At 39.6% G+C, this 15,653-nt stretch overlaps 2 long non-coding RNA genes across 4 annotated transcripts in view; both read left to right on the top strand.

Annotated features, from left to right (window-relative positions):
* The window catches only part of LOC111267163 (uncharacterized), a 73,344-nt gene extending 57,942 nt beyond the window's left edge, over positions 1 to 15,402 (top strand). For all 3 annotated transcript variants that reach the window (XR_002684458.2, XR_015313677.1, XR_002684457.2), the window contains 2 exons: positions 12,174 to 12,340; positions 13,983 to 15,402. This is a non-coding gene — a long non-coding RNA (uncharacterized LOC111267163). The remainder of the gene's footprint in view (positions 1 to 12,173; positions 12,341 to 13,982) is intronic.
* On the top strand, positions 1,983 to 5,363 carry LOC111267171 (uncharacterized). The gene is made up of 2 exons (XR_002684460.2): positions 1,983 to 3,194; positions 4,307 to 5,363. It is a non-coding gene; the product is annotated as an uncharacterized LOC111267171 (long non-coding RNA).
* Positions 15,403 to 15,653: the final 251 nt, after the last annotated feature.

Genomic DNA, 15,653 nt, shown 5'->3' with positions numbered 1-15,653 from the left:
CATCCAAATTCGAACTTTTTATACTTTGATGTTAAGGCTGTATTTGAGTGAAAAGATGAGGTATTTCAAAACATTAATATGTGCTAGAGGGGTCATTTTTGCCGATCACGCTTATCTAGTATGATGACCATTCACCGCGAGTGCGAATTCATATCGTTATCTAAACCATTGATTAATGAAAGATCCTTCTATAACTCCCAAATAACTTTTCAATAGTCACCATGCGTTACGCGATACGACGAGGTGTAGAGTCTCTAAAATGTCGCGCAAGTACACAGCATGCAGACTGCTCTAGCGACATTAAATTTCGGGTTGATAACAAAGGTCCCAAGAATGTAATTGCCCAAGATGGCTACGAGACACAAGATTTTACGAAAGACTAATCATATCAGGTTATCTATACAGACCAACGGAAAACGCCCGTTCACTTCTGCATCAGAAATACAGCTGTGTCAAAAACGCATTTTGAAGTCATTTCGAATAACCTTCGAACTCTTCAAATCTTAAAACTATTGAGGATCTTTCAGTTTGCCTCATCGCAACCTTTCCAGAAACCTCATTAATATTGGCAATAACATAGGCTGCTTTAAGATTTTGGTAGATATTCGTCCAGCAGAAACAGATTGAATACTAGTGCGCTCAGATTACGAAGCGATGCATTATCTCTTCGATACGATAAATTTGTTTTCGTTAAAAGCAGAACAGGCTAGCAGCAAGCGGGTGCTTATCAGGACAAAGAGTCCGCCAAGTTTGCCTTACTAGATCTATATGTATATATATATATATATGCAAGGAATCCCACTAAAAAGGCTATGAACGATCACTTGACAGAAGCTGTCACGCAGAAATATGTCGCCGAACTTTTTGCCCACACGAAATGGTTTCAGTGAGCTCAAAGACATGCGCACAAAAATTTCCACATCAGTCGGTTCCCATCCACTGGTTCCTTCCTGGCGTTAGCCTACAGAGAGGGAAGTTCAACATGCTGTAGAGGATTAACTCTGTTCCCTGCCGATAGAGTCGCTTCTAAGCCATAAACATCAAAGCAATTTGTGACTAATAATTTGAGTGGCGGGAGGGAAGCTCTGATTTATACAAAGGTCGCCAGTTATCCTTTATCGCCAATCATATGGGGAACCCGCAGCGGTGCGAAATTTCGTGAGAATGAAACCGAACTGGTTTGAACGTGTGGGGAACATTTTTTGGTAAAAAAAAAAATTAAACAAAACGACCGCTGCGCTCGTAGGGTTACTAGAAATTATTTCCTACCACTGCTCAACTGTTCGCACAATTTCGCGCGGATTAATCCAGATTAAAAGCACAAGTTCCTACTCGTGTCATGTCATTTGATTTAGTCGCTTCCTTATAAATTAAGCCGGGACGGTTGGCAGAAATTAATATGTTTTTCAATGGTCCGAAAAACGATTTTTCGAAAATAGGTCAAAATAGAAAAAGACGCATCGTCTTACCCAATTAATAGTCTCTCTTACAGACCGCGTGCCAGGAGCACGTTCGTCTTTGTTAACCTTTATTTAGCTTTTCCATAAAGGCTACTTATGCTGAAGGGCTACGAATCGCATGAAAGTATGAGACATGTATCCTCGAAGTTTGTTATAAATTTTAGTGCAGTTAAGCAAATTCGACTTACTTTTAAGTTGGCCTATTTTCTTAAATGTGTCCAGTGGCTATGCACCGAGTGGCAATACTCCCTGAATAATTCCTTTTTCTTCGATCTAATGGTGTATTACATTACCGTAATTAGTGTGCACACTCAATAGCCTTAAATTATTGACAAAGAATTGCCGACAACGTATAAAAATATTTAAAAGTTCCACAATAATAGTCTTAGAACAATCAGCAAAGTCGTGCCCTATGCAACTACCCGCTAGGGATTAAAGAGCTTTCTATATAGTTCTCGCCAATCTCATCACACAGCGTCTGAACAAGGTTTTTCGATGTTTGTTTCCGTATTGCAGCTAAACAGTACGGATCCTGCGCAGGACATTCCATTCATACGGCATGCAACATACTACGTCTGGAAACGCGCCATGTCTGTCGTCGATCGGAACAGGCGTCGCCTTACATAGCTTTTGAATCAGCGTTTGGTATTATGCCCCAAGACAAGATTTCAGTAGAGCTTTTACCATGTGGAATTCCTCACAGCATTTGATCAGGGCAATTAGTTAGCTATAGATTATGGCTTGACCTAGCTCGAACTATTCAACTGGCGTAATACAGGGTGATAACCTGAAGCTACTGCTTTTTTCTCTGCTACCGAATCATGCCCCGCCGAAACAGCGGGTCCCGTAAAACGCATGCCAACGATGTTGTCTTCGCTAGAAGAAGTTCGTTCTATGTCCAGCAAGCTCTCGCAAGGTTCTTGCTATACATGGGTGAGGCGAAACAGGTGATCAATACGAACAAGAGGGAGGCATGAAACCGATGCACTTCGTATAGACAGGACGAGCTCGAAGTGTCTAGTCAACTTCAAGCACTTGGTTTTTACCTGTGACTGAGCAAGCCTACACGAAGCACATCACGGGCAGAGTACGACGAGCGGTGACAGCATCCCCCGTTCGAAATTTAGGCTGCCCGATAGCTTCCTATCGAACTCGGACACTACAGACGATACAGTTTGAAAAATTCCATCCAATTGAGCCTGCGTTCCTAAAATTCGCCATTGGATTGCATCGATCACTGTTAAACAGATCCGTAGACCGTCTGGTATTACATGATTATTTGTAAGGCATAACAAACCTCCCACTACACCTGCCTATTGGGAATTTACGAGAACGTCAAAGAGGAAGGTGGCGGGATCGATCCCGATTTTCATAATACAAAGGCGATAAACGATGAAGCTTGGATAGGGGGCGAACAGGGTGACTGATACGTACGTTTCATCACATTCTAAATGACACATGATATGCCTCAGCTGCCTTGCACTATTTTTGCTAAGCGGTTTCGCTGAACCTTAAGTCTGAGATATTAACTTGACGCATCCATGCGATCCAATTGTGTCTGATAAAACGCTTCAACCAAGCAAATAACGTCAAAATATTATCGAGACGAAGAAACGAGAATCATCTGAGAAGAAATAAAGTATTCATAATCATTTTATCAGCCGACGCAGCTACGACGGCTTCGGCTTGGATGAAGACGAGCAAATGAATGCCTTGACAGGTGATCATCCTGCGGTAAGAATCCCATCGCCAGATCATCGGTCTGAACCACTGCTCTATGAAAACATTGCTAAAGCTGCTTACGTAAAACCTTCAAACCATAACAAAGTAGCTAACAGTGATATGGAATTTTGCATTTTTCAATTCGAATCGAACTTATCTGAAATCAAAGAGGTGGTTAAAAAAAAATTATCATTCGTTTGTCTGCGCCTGTCGCACTGCCCAAGGAAACGCAGGTCACTATATTTGTTTACTCTAAGCCTGCGCAGGCTGTGCTATCATGGACCTAAATGTTCACATCATTTGGCAGTTGTCCTTTTAGCCTCTAAATGCAAGCTATATTAAACTGCTGAAAACTTACACGAACTTATTGTTATTTATGGACAAAATAATTATTTACACTCTGCGCCAAGGTTAGTACGGTAAAGCCGCTCCTTCCACCGAAGTTTTATTTATTTCGATGGTTGAAAGGCCATAAGACCCTTGCAATAGTATTCAAAGTTTCCGTCGGTTTTAAATTAAGAAAAAAAGAAAAAGACGATTTCTTAGAAATGAAATGAAATGTTTCACGACACAGAACGCAAAGATCTAATTTTGAAGCTATTGTGATTCCATGAAGTGAGCATCCTTAGCTGACGGCCTTGAGAGAATCAATATCAGATCACATAGTTAGGCAGGAGAAACCCTTGTCGAATGATTTGCCTGCTTAGGTCGTTTATGTTTTGATTCATCGAAGATCAAATACGCATCTGTTCGTCGAAGTCACAAAGTTTTGATAGTAGGACATAATACAGCCAATATGCTAGAGGGCCTTAATTACGAAAGGAAGATGAGTAAATTCTGTTTTTCTAATTTCTTCCGGGAACTCGATCTTACAAACGATGCAGACGGAAGGGTAATAGAGGCGCCAAGCAACTAGCTAGCGTATTGTCCCTGACGTCCTTACGATCCATAAAACCAATTGTCACCTGAGAGAAAACCTGTCGGTATCTTCTACTTTTTTTTTTTTGCCTCTGAGTATCATGCTTATTTTGTCGTAAACACAGCAAATTTACTGCGCCGCGCTACAACGCATATGTACGCCAATGTGTGATTTGTGTAAGCCATATTTGCATGACGGATTTCAGAGAATCGTATCAGAGGGCTGACGATTACGACCCACGACCGCCGGCAGGACAATTTTTGTACCGATCAAGGATCGATTAACCAGTGTCAAATTGAAGACAACAACAAAACGTTTCTGCAAGCAGGTTATGTTTTTGTGTCCAACCCGACACTGGTTACCCGAAGGTATCGAACCCTGTTCCAGGTTCGACATATCGTATTATATATTACTGTTATTGAACAGCGATTATTATGTTTAATGAGGGGTATGCTAAGCTCGCTTAATATGTTTTTTCTTTTTCATGTTAAACTTTAACGTCTGTCTTGTTGAAAACGGGCAGTCAGTAGTCGTAAATTTAGTGTTAAAGTGTTTTGAAATACTCACCTCATTCAGGAACTTGTTTTCATATGATTGCCTTAAGCTACTCGATGCAGCATGGAAACATTTGTAAAGCCCATAGCGGATGACCTTAGTGCATTGAGTCGGAAACTTTAATCGAAGGATACACAATACGCGAAAAAAAAGTTCGACGTTTTTAAAGTTGTATCAATTGTTAACGCGGAATTAGAGCTCTTTTTTTTTTTTTGTTTTTGAAAGCAGTTGACTTTGTACAACTTCAACGAACTATCCTTGACAAATTCTACTATTCGACATGAATCACAGTGAAGTCAGCAAGATCGGCTTGTTCTTCGAAAGTGTAGACCTTAGAAAATTAAAAACATGGCCAAGGAATATTTTTCGGAATGCACGCCCGATAGAACAAACCGACATGCTCCTACAGATTATGCAGATGTATGACAAGTGTCCAAAATAAACAACGATCACGCTGGATAAATAAACGTCATCCAAACACGTTTATCACATCTAAACCAGCCATTTAGAGCACTGGAAGCTGATGCCAATTCGGCGATTCACAGAAGACAGGCGCGTTAATCGGTTTACGTCCGCGTAACTGCTGGCAAAAAAAGTACGCTGAAATAAGTACTTAAAAATCGTTCTATGAATTCTTATTTTGAGTAAAAGTAGCATATGATAGACAATACAGCACTGTACATCGACACTATAAGCTATCTCGTCAACCGTGTATTTTATCTTGCCTCCTTTTAAATATGTTTAGACTTATTCAGTGTATTAGACATAATAATGGCCTTAAGGTGAAATCTTGATATTTTTGGCAGACCCTAGACATTATGGAAAAATAACAAGTTTACGATGTAGCCGGGATTGTTGTTTATGTATTCTACAGCACCCGGTTTTTGTTATAAGACAACTGCTTACCATGTTGTATATAGCTTTTTTTTAAGAAAAACTACTATCAGCATCATCCTCTACGTATACAAAACCTGCTCGATAGCATCAATCATCAAATGGTAGCAGTCATTCATGAGACATTTATAACTAAACTGTATGTAACGCTGGCTTTATAGGCGATCAGTTATGAGGCTCCACCACTCGTCCTAATTGAGATAGAAAATTTAGTTATATGTGTTGCCTCAATGCATTCTTAGTTAAAGGATCACATCTTTCTAGGTTGTTCCCATTAGACCAGCGATATTAAAATGGATAGATTTTGCCGAAGCTCACATACAATGTCGGCCTTTTGATACAGCTGCTCAAGCTTTCGTGGGACCTAGCTGCGTGGCAGGAGCGAATACATCCTTGACTCTTTCTTGCTGCAACAGTGAAGCTTTCTAAAGGAAAATTTCTTGTGATGAGGGAATGGCTTCACCTGTTTTAGGCTTTAGACTATAGCAAAGAAGGCTCTGCTAGTATTAAAAAGAGGTGATCTCGCTTTCCGTTTAGTGGCTTTCTGCCTTTACGTTTGGAAAGGAAGTTCCATATGTAAATATAGAACTTCCCTCGAATAAAGCGGCAGCAATATGAAGTACTCTGTTATTGGCCACTATGATGTAGCGTAGAGATGGCGAAATTAGAAGTTTCGCAAGGAGTAACTGCGCTTCGAAGCAGAGTGATGAGGTGCCATTAATTTATAGCCTGTTGAGAAGTTTTTGTCAGGATTGTACCTGCAAATTTGAGAAACGCCTACACATAGTACAAGGTACTTAACTACAATTTTAATGGCACTTACCTGTAATCAGATTTGGCAAATTATGCATTTTCCTCAGATTCGAGCGGAGTACATTTATATCCTTTCGCTAGTAATCCAACAGGATCGTGCATAGGGCAAAACGGGCCACAACGTCAAACATGGACAACTTTACGCACATATACAGTACGATGGCGTTTCTGAACAAAACTACATTTACGCTTTCCTAAATGCCAACGGGTTCGTTACTCGCTCAGTGTAATCACAACACATATGTCTGCTTTGGCATAGGCGAACGCTAGCGTCGAGACGTCGCGAGAATTTCTGCGTCCATTGCAAGCAGCAAATCCGTAGCGCACTCTTCAAGTCGGCAATCATCTAGTTTTGCCATAACCGCTAGGTACAGAACCGCGCAAATAGGTCGACGAATGTTTCAGGTGAGGCAGGTACCATTCGGTAACGTTTGACGACTGTGAAGCCCTACACTTTGGAGTTTTTGCAGGCGGCAAACACCAGGAACGATCCGGCGGCACTGTACAGAAGTGACGCAAATGTCGCTAAGCTGACGATATTGTTGTTCCTGTTGCTGTTGTTGCTGATGGCGTCGCCAATCAAGGCGCGAATGTCTTCAGCTTTCGTCTTCAGGTCTCCGATTCTTCACTGCAGGTACGTGCCCGGCTACTGGATTCCATTCGAAAGGTGCTGGGAGAACAGCACAACTCTGTTTGCTGGGAAAGTCGAGCAAAATTTATCGCCAAAAAACTTAGTACACTTGGCATCCGCCTGAAAATCGCTTATTAGAACTATAATTCGAAACCGTAATTTTTATAGAAGTGTAGGTCACTATTGTACCGGACAAATACAGGCCGGCAGCGGTTAGTGTATACGGTGCGAAGTTGGTTTAGACCGAAATATCGCGGTCTGAAATGCTTTTCATGTTTAGCGTTCAAAGTTTTGGCTCAACTTAAAATGGCGGCCGAAATCACAACAGAGACTGACGTACAGCGCATATGAATCTGTTACTTCGCAAGATCTAAGTTGAGCTTCTGAATGGAAAAGACAGACGCGCGTGCGAAAACAAGCAAATAGATAAAATATGCGTGGGCAAAAAGTCAATTCGAAGGGGAATTCATGTTCCGAAGTCACGTGGGTATGGTTATTAGGTTTACTTAGACGTTATCCTACTGATTGAATCTATTACAGAGCTATAATTGCGGTATAGATTGCCGTCATCGTCCGTTGACATATTTCGACATCAGTCATCTCACTGGGATGCACAGAGGTATCTTCACAGTACGTTCTTACACAAACGGTTGTCGGCGTATGGGCGAAGCAGTTGCTATTGTTCGCAATGACATTTTAAGCCGATTTGGTGTTGAACGCGAGGTGCGAACCGTTTTTGCTAGGATCTTCACTACCAATAAAAACATACAGGTGACATAGTGTGCTAACAAAAAGTCGGCGTCTACGAGGAAATGTTCCCATCCGAAATGATACGTTTGTGCGTCTCTGTACGCGTTTTGTATATTTGCTTTGTAGGCTGGGTCAGGTAGCTAGACATCCTAAAGTCAACCGCGCTAGTGGGTACGCTTCACGTTTTTAGCCTGTTACTTACGGCGATATCACCGATAGCGATATCACCGAAGATCGCCGTACTGGCCAAGCTATCACGATTGGCTTTGATATACGTATTGTTATAGCCACGATAGTCATCAGCTTTTTCGCAGTCAGAGTACCGTATTGTCCGCTGTCGTCGTTCTTGTTATAGCAGTTGACACTTTCTTCCCGATACTAGCATCGTAACGGCGCTCATTTGATTATAAATGTTCTCTAGTGTCGATAGCCAGTACTGAAGATTTACTGTGCTTCTTTACGAAGATTCTTCTGTTTCTTAGTACTGCATGTAAAAGTGGCACAGTGAAGAAGCTCCAGGTGGAAAATAACGAGGCAAGCATATATTGACGTTTTGCTCGTTATCGAAGCAATTCTACTGGAGAGAATACTTTCGAAGAAACTCAAATGCAAGAAAGTCTCTTTTAACAAAAACTTCGAACCAATTATAAGCCTTTATGCCCTACATTTTATAAACCTTACGATTGTTATTATTTGTTTTTTATCTATAAGCATGTGATGACCGGCTTTTGCGCAGTGAGACATTTTTCAGTCTACCCCATTCGAATGATCGAATGGAACCCATGAGGAATGATCGGAGGACACATCAAGTCAGGCATCATTTTCTATCTTTTCATTAAAAATTTTATTATGATGAATGCATTAACAAATAAATACGACAACGAAGTCTCAGGAAATCAAGCGCTATTTACGTTACATTCTATTTACGTAACGATTTTCTGCGAAGTTTGCGCAGTAAAACAAGTCCCTCAACGCGTTCAAATAACATTTAAAATTTGCCACAAAGCAATACCCATCTTCTTTTAGAAGCTACCTCTTTGGACTATTCCGCTAACTATAGATATTTTTCATGCATAAACTATGACGTGCTTCTTACGGTAACCAAAACATTCGATTTATCTCAAAACCTACTTTACTAACGATGTAGGTATAGCTAGTAGGTCAGGCCAGTAAAGTCGATACAATGTGAACGTCGACTGAGAGGTTGAAGCGCACCTTGTGAAGTTTGAAAATATCGGGAGGAGTATGAAATAGGCAGTAAAGGAAACAAGAGAAGGCATGGGAAATCGCGGAGACAGAACATAGAGGGCATCGTTCTATAGAATCTACGAGCTACTTTACTTCATAATTGTGGCCGAGAACACAGTGGCAAACGAAGAGTGACGAGCAGGAGTCAATGAATCCGTTGAAAACTGGCAGAAGGTAGCAGCGAGTAACACTCAACTACAAATGAAGTTTCTAGCCTGAATTCGAGCTCCAAATTACTTCTTCTTCGGGTAGAAAGCGGGCACTACTCACTGATCAATCACGTAAAATTATATTATCTCTCGTCAACTACTATTACTATATAATCGTACTTAATCATTCTATTTAATCACACGGTTTCGGCTTGATAAAGTAGTGTTGCGTGGGGTTATGGTGCTATAAAATAAATCATTATTACTACCAGTAGTAGCAAATTAATAGACAATAGAAGCCGTTTTTAGCGAACACGACAACAGGACGAACGTTGCTTACCTTTGTGATGGCTTTGACTATGCCTGATACTTTAATGAACAAGGACAGAAATTTCAAACGGCCCTGGCGACGACTGCGTTATTTCACCTTTTGTTAGCATAAAAAAACAGTATCATAATAATAGTAATACTAAAAAGAAACGTATCCTCGCACCGTACGTAAAAACGTATACTTGATACTGAAAAACCCTATTTCATTATTTCATTTCTATATCATCTATTATCGAATTCATAGCGATTCCACTTCAGATCACTACAATCCAGAAGCCCTTTGGGCGTGGGGGCCGCGACATGTCGTTCGGCTTAAGTTATTAGCTTCCGATCGTCGTACGAGCGAAACATGCAGCTAAGAGTTTACATAATACGCTTAACTGTTTTGCCCACTTACGTAGCGGTTGACGTCATTTACTTATTTATAGAAATATAGCCTAGGCCTCTTCCGGGAATTATCTCTACTGTTTACAGAAATTGCTCTTTCTAGCTTTCGAAAGATCCGAAATTTTAAGGCCTCCTAGATTAAAAAACGGGTTCCGGTTTCTGACCTTGTTTTACTAACGAATTTCTGGAAGCCGGATAACATATAGACGGAAAGTATTGATCCTGTTAATAAATAAACAAAAATTATTTATATGCCTTCGTTGGCTTGGCTTCTTATACTATATAAAAGGCGTATCTTAAGATTGTGCATACTGAGCCTGTTTTAGCTTGCAGTCTTGGTCATTGAAGTGATGATTTCATAACTTTATTTCAATTGTACTAGATAAAAAGTCGCTTAAAAAGGCAAACTTACATTATTCTTATTGTCTGGCTTGACTGAAGCTTGAATTCGATTTGATGGGCTTCATCGCCTACCTAAAGATTATGAACCTTAATCCTGGTTAGCTTCTCGAGTTTGGCTAAGTTTCTGATCTACCGGACTAATAACGAATCACGTGTACGATACCCTAACGAGGCTGATACTGATGTCTACTAACAAAACACATATCGTAAAAGATATGCTTTATTATTTTTTGTACAGTTATATTAAAACATACATTATATTTTATCCCCTTTGTTTGCCAGAAAAGCTTTACGAGTTCAAACACTATAAAAAGATATTAGAGAAAGGGCTACGGTCAGACGGTTTGCTTGTTAGGACATCTTTTTGAGATAGGATTTCTTATGTGCACCGGCCACAATAAGCCAGTACTCCAGATAGAATCGTCATTGATTCCTAATGAAAACTTCATTTGTAGATAGTCAAACGCACTCGATACGGGACTGTGGGTAGCGATTGATAATAGGGTAACTGAATTTAGCTAATCGGTCTCGTGTGAGTCTTAGCTACTATTACATTTCATCACTTTAACCGGCGACTATAGAGCATATTGACACTTTCCTAACACATTAAGTAAATACCAGCCAAGCGAACGAAGTACTTGCCAACACTCTACCATCGATTACCATTGTTTACTGTTGAATCACTATTTTTTTTCCTATGTTATCGTTGGGGTTGGCATTTACGACACAGTTATTTATGTTAAAAGAACAATCGTCCTTTGACGCCCTTGGCTATCTAACACCATCCTCCTGGGAAATTTGCACCATAAGTACTACGAAGTTGACTTACGAAGGCAAAGTTAGGGCTTGTTGTCCGAAACGAGTTAGGCCAATTTCAATAGATGCTACTGTTGCAAAAATTGCAAAGGTGAGAATTGCCTACTTCTTTCTAAAAATATGTAATATAAACTCATCAACAGTTCTGGCGTAGGAAAAACTGCTTACCAATATTATTCATTTTTCATGTAAAAAAACTTACCTAAACAAGATCCTTCTGCACAGAGACCCTTCACAAAAAGTCGGTGGGATTGAAACAGATCTTTCCAGTGTAAAAGGTGTGTTATCTAGTTGTAACCATAAAAATTACGTCTACGTAATAATCAATTACTCGAATAAATATATTAGCTAATTGGTATTACGCTATTGGTCATAAGATAATAACGAAATGTTCTATGTAAATCGCCCATAATCTTATGAAATGAACTTCAGCGTTGATTGTCTTTTCACTGAAATTTGTTTATTGGTAGGTACTACATTAATCAGCATGAAAAATCGCGTGCTTATTGCTACCACAACAAGTACAAAGCTACTTTTGCTGATTGTCCTGTTTGTTATCTTTGTTGCAGCAGCGTCGTAAGCTATCCGTTTCTTTTTTGGATCATATAAAATTGTCCATGTCGATTAGAAGCAGCTTCAGTAAGCCAACAAAAGGGAGACACATTCATTGTTTCGAGTTCCTTCTAGTATAGAGTTGGAACCGTTTGCTTCTCGTGTGTCAAAGCATGACCGTGGGGAACTCCTAAATTGTTACCCCATACAAAACCATGAATGGCATCTTGATCCGGATCCGGCGCAATGGATTCGCCAGCACGCTAACCTAAAAATCGACACATTACGAGCCACAACCCAGTTTTTAACATACTCGATTTAAGCTACGTGTCGTTTAGCATGCTCATTTAAAAGTATGGTTCTAATAAATGCATCGTTCACCCATGAACAAGCTACAATCGAGTATTTTCGGTTTTTGACAGTATCCTGTACGCAAAACAAGGTAGTTGACACTGCACGACCACCTATTTTTAGAACAGTGAGACGCGTATCAATGGGAAGTTACGTAGTCAAGCTTAGCAACAATAAATTAAATATTGTTTCAGTGGTGCTTCTGGTTTCACACCGAAGGGCAGACTTCCACCGCAAGTTAGCGATTCGCGGACGACGTACCCCCAACCTTCATGCACAGCGGAGTATTCTACCAGTACGATACATCCACCACTTTGTTTGTATACCAGTCCCCCATCATGATGGCTCATCGTTATATAATGTAAGCGTCTATTGACAGTTCAGATAATTAGCACGCTCATGTTTTGTGCCCAGGATAGTGCTCGAGTGGTTCAGTCGTACCAGATCGAAATACTAGTATATAATACGTATGCTTACATTATTATCGCGTCGTAATAATCCTACCTAAAAGCTAGATAGCAGACAAGATTACGCTGTAAACAGAGAGAAAAAGCGAGCAAAATTTGCCTGTGATTTCGCTTAGTAGCCTGGTCTTGTGCATCTAACGAAGATTTCTGTGGACGTCTAATACATTTAGGGTTCGAAGGTCTGTTTTCTTGATATTGACAATTTAATGTCAATTGATTACCACATTCTGTTTACCAATAGCGTGTCGAGGTAGATAGTTCCATAACATCGTAATGGTATCGAGCTCGTGTTGCAAATTTTTTTTTGCTAATTATTGTTAGCGGTAGATTTTCAAGTTCCAAAGGTCAGAGGTTTTGCAGTGAACAAGATGTTGATAGCATTCGCTTGTGCATGTTAGAAGACGCATCATCACCTTCTCACGAAAATCAAACACTGAATTCAGGACAAAGGCCTCCGGTCATGTTTTATTGACTTTTTTTTCTAATTTTACATCAGCTGGCTTGACTATTATTGAGATTACGTTTGTGAAGTGCTGCGGACTGTCCACGCGATCTAACAGCCGGAACACGTGCATGTATTGTTATTATACAGAAATCTACCGGTCCGGATAAGATCCATAGTTACTATTACTAAGGCTTGCGTTTTCAGCCTGTACAAAGAAACGTGCAGTAGCAAGCTGTCGTGTGTCAAAGATTAAGGATGAGGCGGTCCTATCAGCAGCAGGAACTTTTTTGCCTATAATCATACTCCGCAACCATAAACCCGAGTTGCTGAACTTAGTTCAGAAATGAATATTTCATCTTAAAAATAGGCGCGCATCTATTTGTATATGGACATTCAGGTGTGACAAGTTCTCCTAAAGCAGACAACTTCTAAGAAGTTCAATTCTATACGTGTTGTGATTTCGACAACGATAATTCACTCACACTTCGAAAGCAAATTTTTATATAAGCAAATGGAACTTTTTTTTAACTTGTAGATATAAGCTTAAGCAATAACAAGAAATTTCAGCTCGGTATGAAACAAATGAGCTGGTTAATATGCTTAAGTACTTCTAAAGTAAAATGTTCACTCTATTTATAATCAAAAATTTGTGATCATTGGGATCAGAGCTTGACGCAATATATGCTAACCTTTCCCCAGGTTTCTAAGTGCATATAAAAATAGCAGCGGTAATAATTCAACAAACACCCAAGTTCTCAATTGCGTAAACTCCTACACTTTTCAATTTGAGGTAAAAACTTATCTCCAGCTCGTCACGTACAATTATACAGGGTGATATATATATATAAGATTTACCTAACTGGATGGAAACGAATAACAGCTGTTTATATACCGTGCATCCTACAAAACAGTGAGACTTTTAGAAGTTCGCAAGCTTGCCATGTTCTCTCCTAAATAAACGTCTCAAAAATTTATTTATGCGAATGCATTTGTTGCAGTACAACATTGTGTATATAAGTGACGTTATAATCCGACCGTCTTACGCCAACACAAGAGCGTTAAGTAAAATTGGCTAGTATTTTGCCTTCCAGGTAAACAAACAGTGTATTTTCGACGTTCACTTCGTTTTTTCTTCTTCCTGCCGAGGTCAAAGATCTACCTAATTTCGGATATCTGTGCTGTGCCTAGTGTGGCCTTCTTGCCTAATCAACTGCTTGAAGACGACTTGCAAAATTGCAAAACCCTTCGACCAAAACCCCATCTTGGGCGTGCAGCAAACACTTTACTCCGGACGATCATTTCAGGACGATAAGGACCACTCGAAGCCACTTTAAAACTACCCGAAGAGTAGGCCTGCATCTATACGGCAATTACGAGCCACCCTAGACCCATAAGATTTATGAAAAGGTCATAGGTCTGGGTCTTCTATAGTGAAGAGCATAGAGAAACTCGGCCAAGTCGAAACTCGAATCGAAGCCACTAAAGCCGCTTTGCAAACCCTGCAATAGGAGGTTCGTTTATATGCACCATATCCTTCAGGCCCCACGTAAGCAGATTAACCATATTCGTGATTCACTGGCAAATTGAAATTCATAACAATGTACCCCACACTGAGAAGAATTTCGAAAAAATCTACAAATTTTGATGAGAGATTTCGCAAGAAATCATATAGAGAATATAGTGAGTTGATAAGGATTCGAGGTAATGTTAAAGCTTGGGTTAAATTCTGAGCCAGGTAGCAATTTAGTCACATTTTATTCAAGCGATTATACATAAAATGTCTCAGTGCAAAAAGGCCTGGGTCAAAATTAAAAAAATCGATTTTTATGTACGGTGCCTAATGACAGAATCAAGTAGTTTTTTTTGCGCCAGTTCTATCTCTAGGCTTACTTTGGCAAATCGGCTTTTGTGCCTCCGCGTGAACAGCGTGTGTTGAACCTGGTCTAAGCTCGTTTGCATTAAATGTCCTAGCTTTGTCTATTTGTACCGAATTTTTAGCCAAATTTTGAAGCCCTCATGGTGCAAACCTTCTGGAGCGTGCTCTCTAGCTGACGAGGACATCGAGAGGCTTCGCAGGGTTCGGTATGTATGTGTACTAGGGACTGCATGCAAGAAAAGAATGCGTTTGTGAACCTCGGTGTTCATAGGCGAAGATGAATCAGCTTTTTACTTGTGGTCCTTGTAGGCCATCTGAAAGTAGCTGTAACTGTCCGGATTATTGTTGAAACCTATTTAATCCGGCCAAAAAATACTAACGTAAAAACGACAAGCCTCGAAAAACTCTATTTCATACAAAGAATGTTCCGATAAACAATAAGATATTAAACCTGGTATATTTCATCCTAATAAAAGTAAAGATTAGAAAAGATAATAGAAAAACATTAATGGATAAACTAAAGCTAATAGCTATGAACTTTTTTTACTTTCACTAAGTCTATAGCTTTGAGAGCGTCACAGGACTATGCTAGAAATAAAGTGGACAATAAATATTTAAATATAATTTTAAAACAATCTAGAAGAACAAAAAATGGTGCTCAATATATACAATTCTGTTATTAATAATAAATTCAATAATGGAAAACTGAAATTTATTAAAGACATAGGAGCCTATGAAAGCTTATGAATAGAGAGATTGCAGAAATTATTAAAAAACTGAAGAAGAAAAAGTGTACGTAAATGAAACTGAGCTATTATTTATTTATTAGAAAATACGAGCTAGTATTTTAATTAGTGGATTTTTAGTTATATATGTGTGTATATAT

The sequence above is a fragment of the Varroa jacobsoni genome, unplaced genomic scaffold, assembly GCF_002532875.2.
Source record: "Varroa jacobsoni isolate VJ856 unplaced genomic scaffold, vjacob_1.0 scaffold_122, whole genome shotgun sequence".
Classification (NCBI taxonomy): domain Eukaryota; kingdom Metazoa; phylum Arthropoda; class Arachnida; order Mesostigmata; family Varroidae; genus Varroa; species Varroa jacobsoni.
The sequence above is the reverse complement of the archived record's forward strand: the minus strand, read 5'-3'. Positions and strand labels throughout refer to the sequence as shown.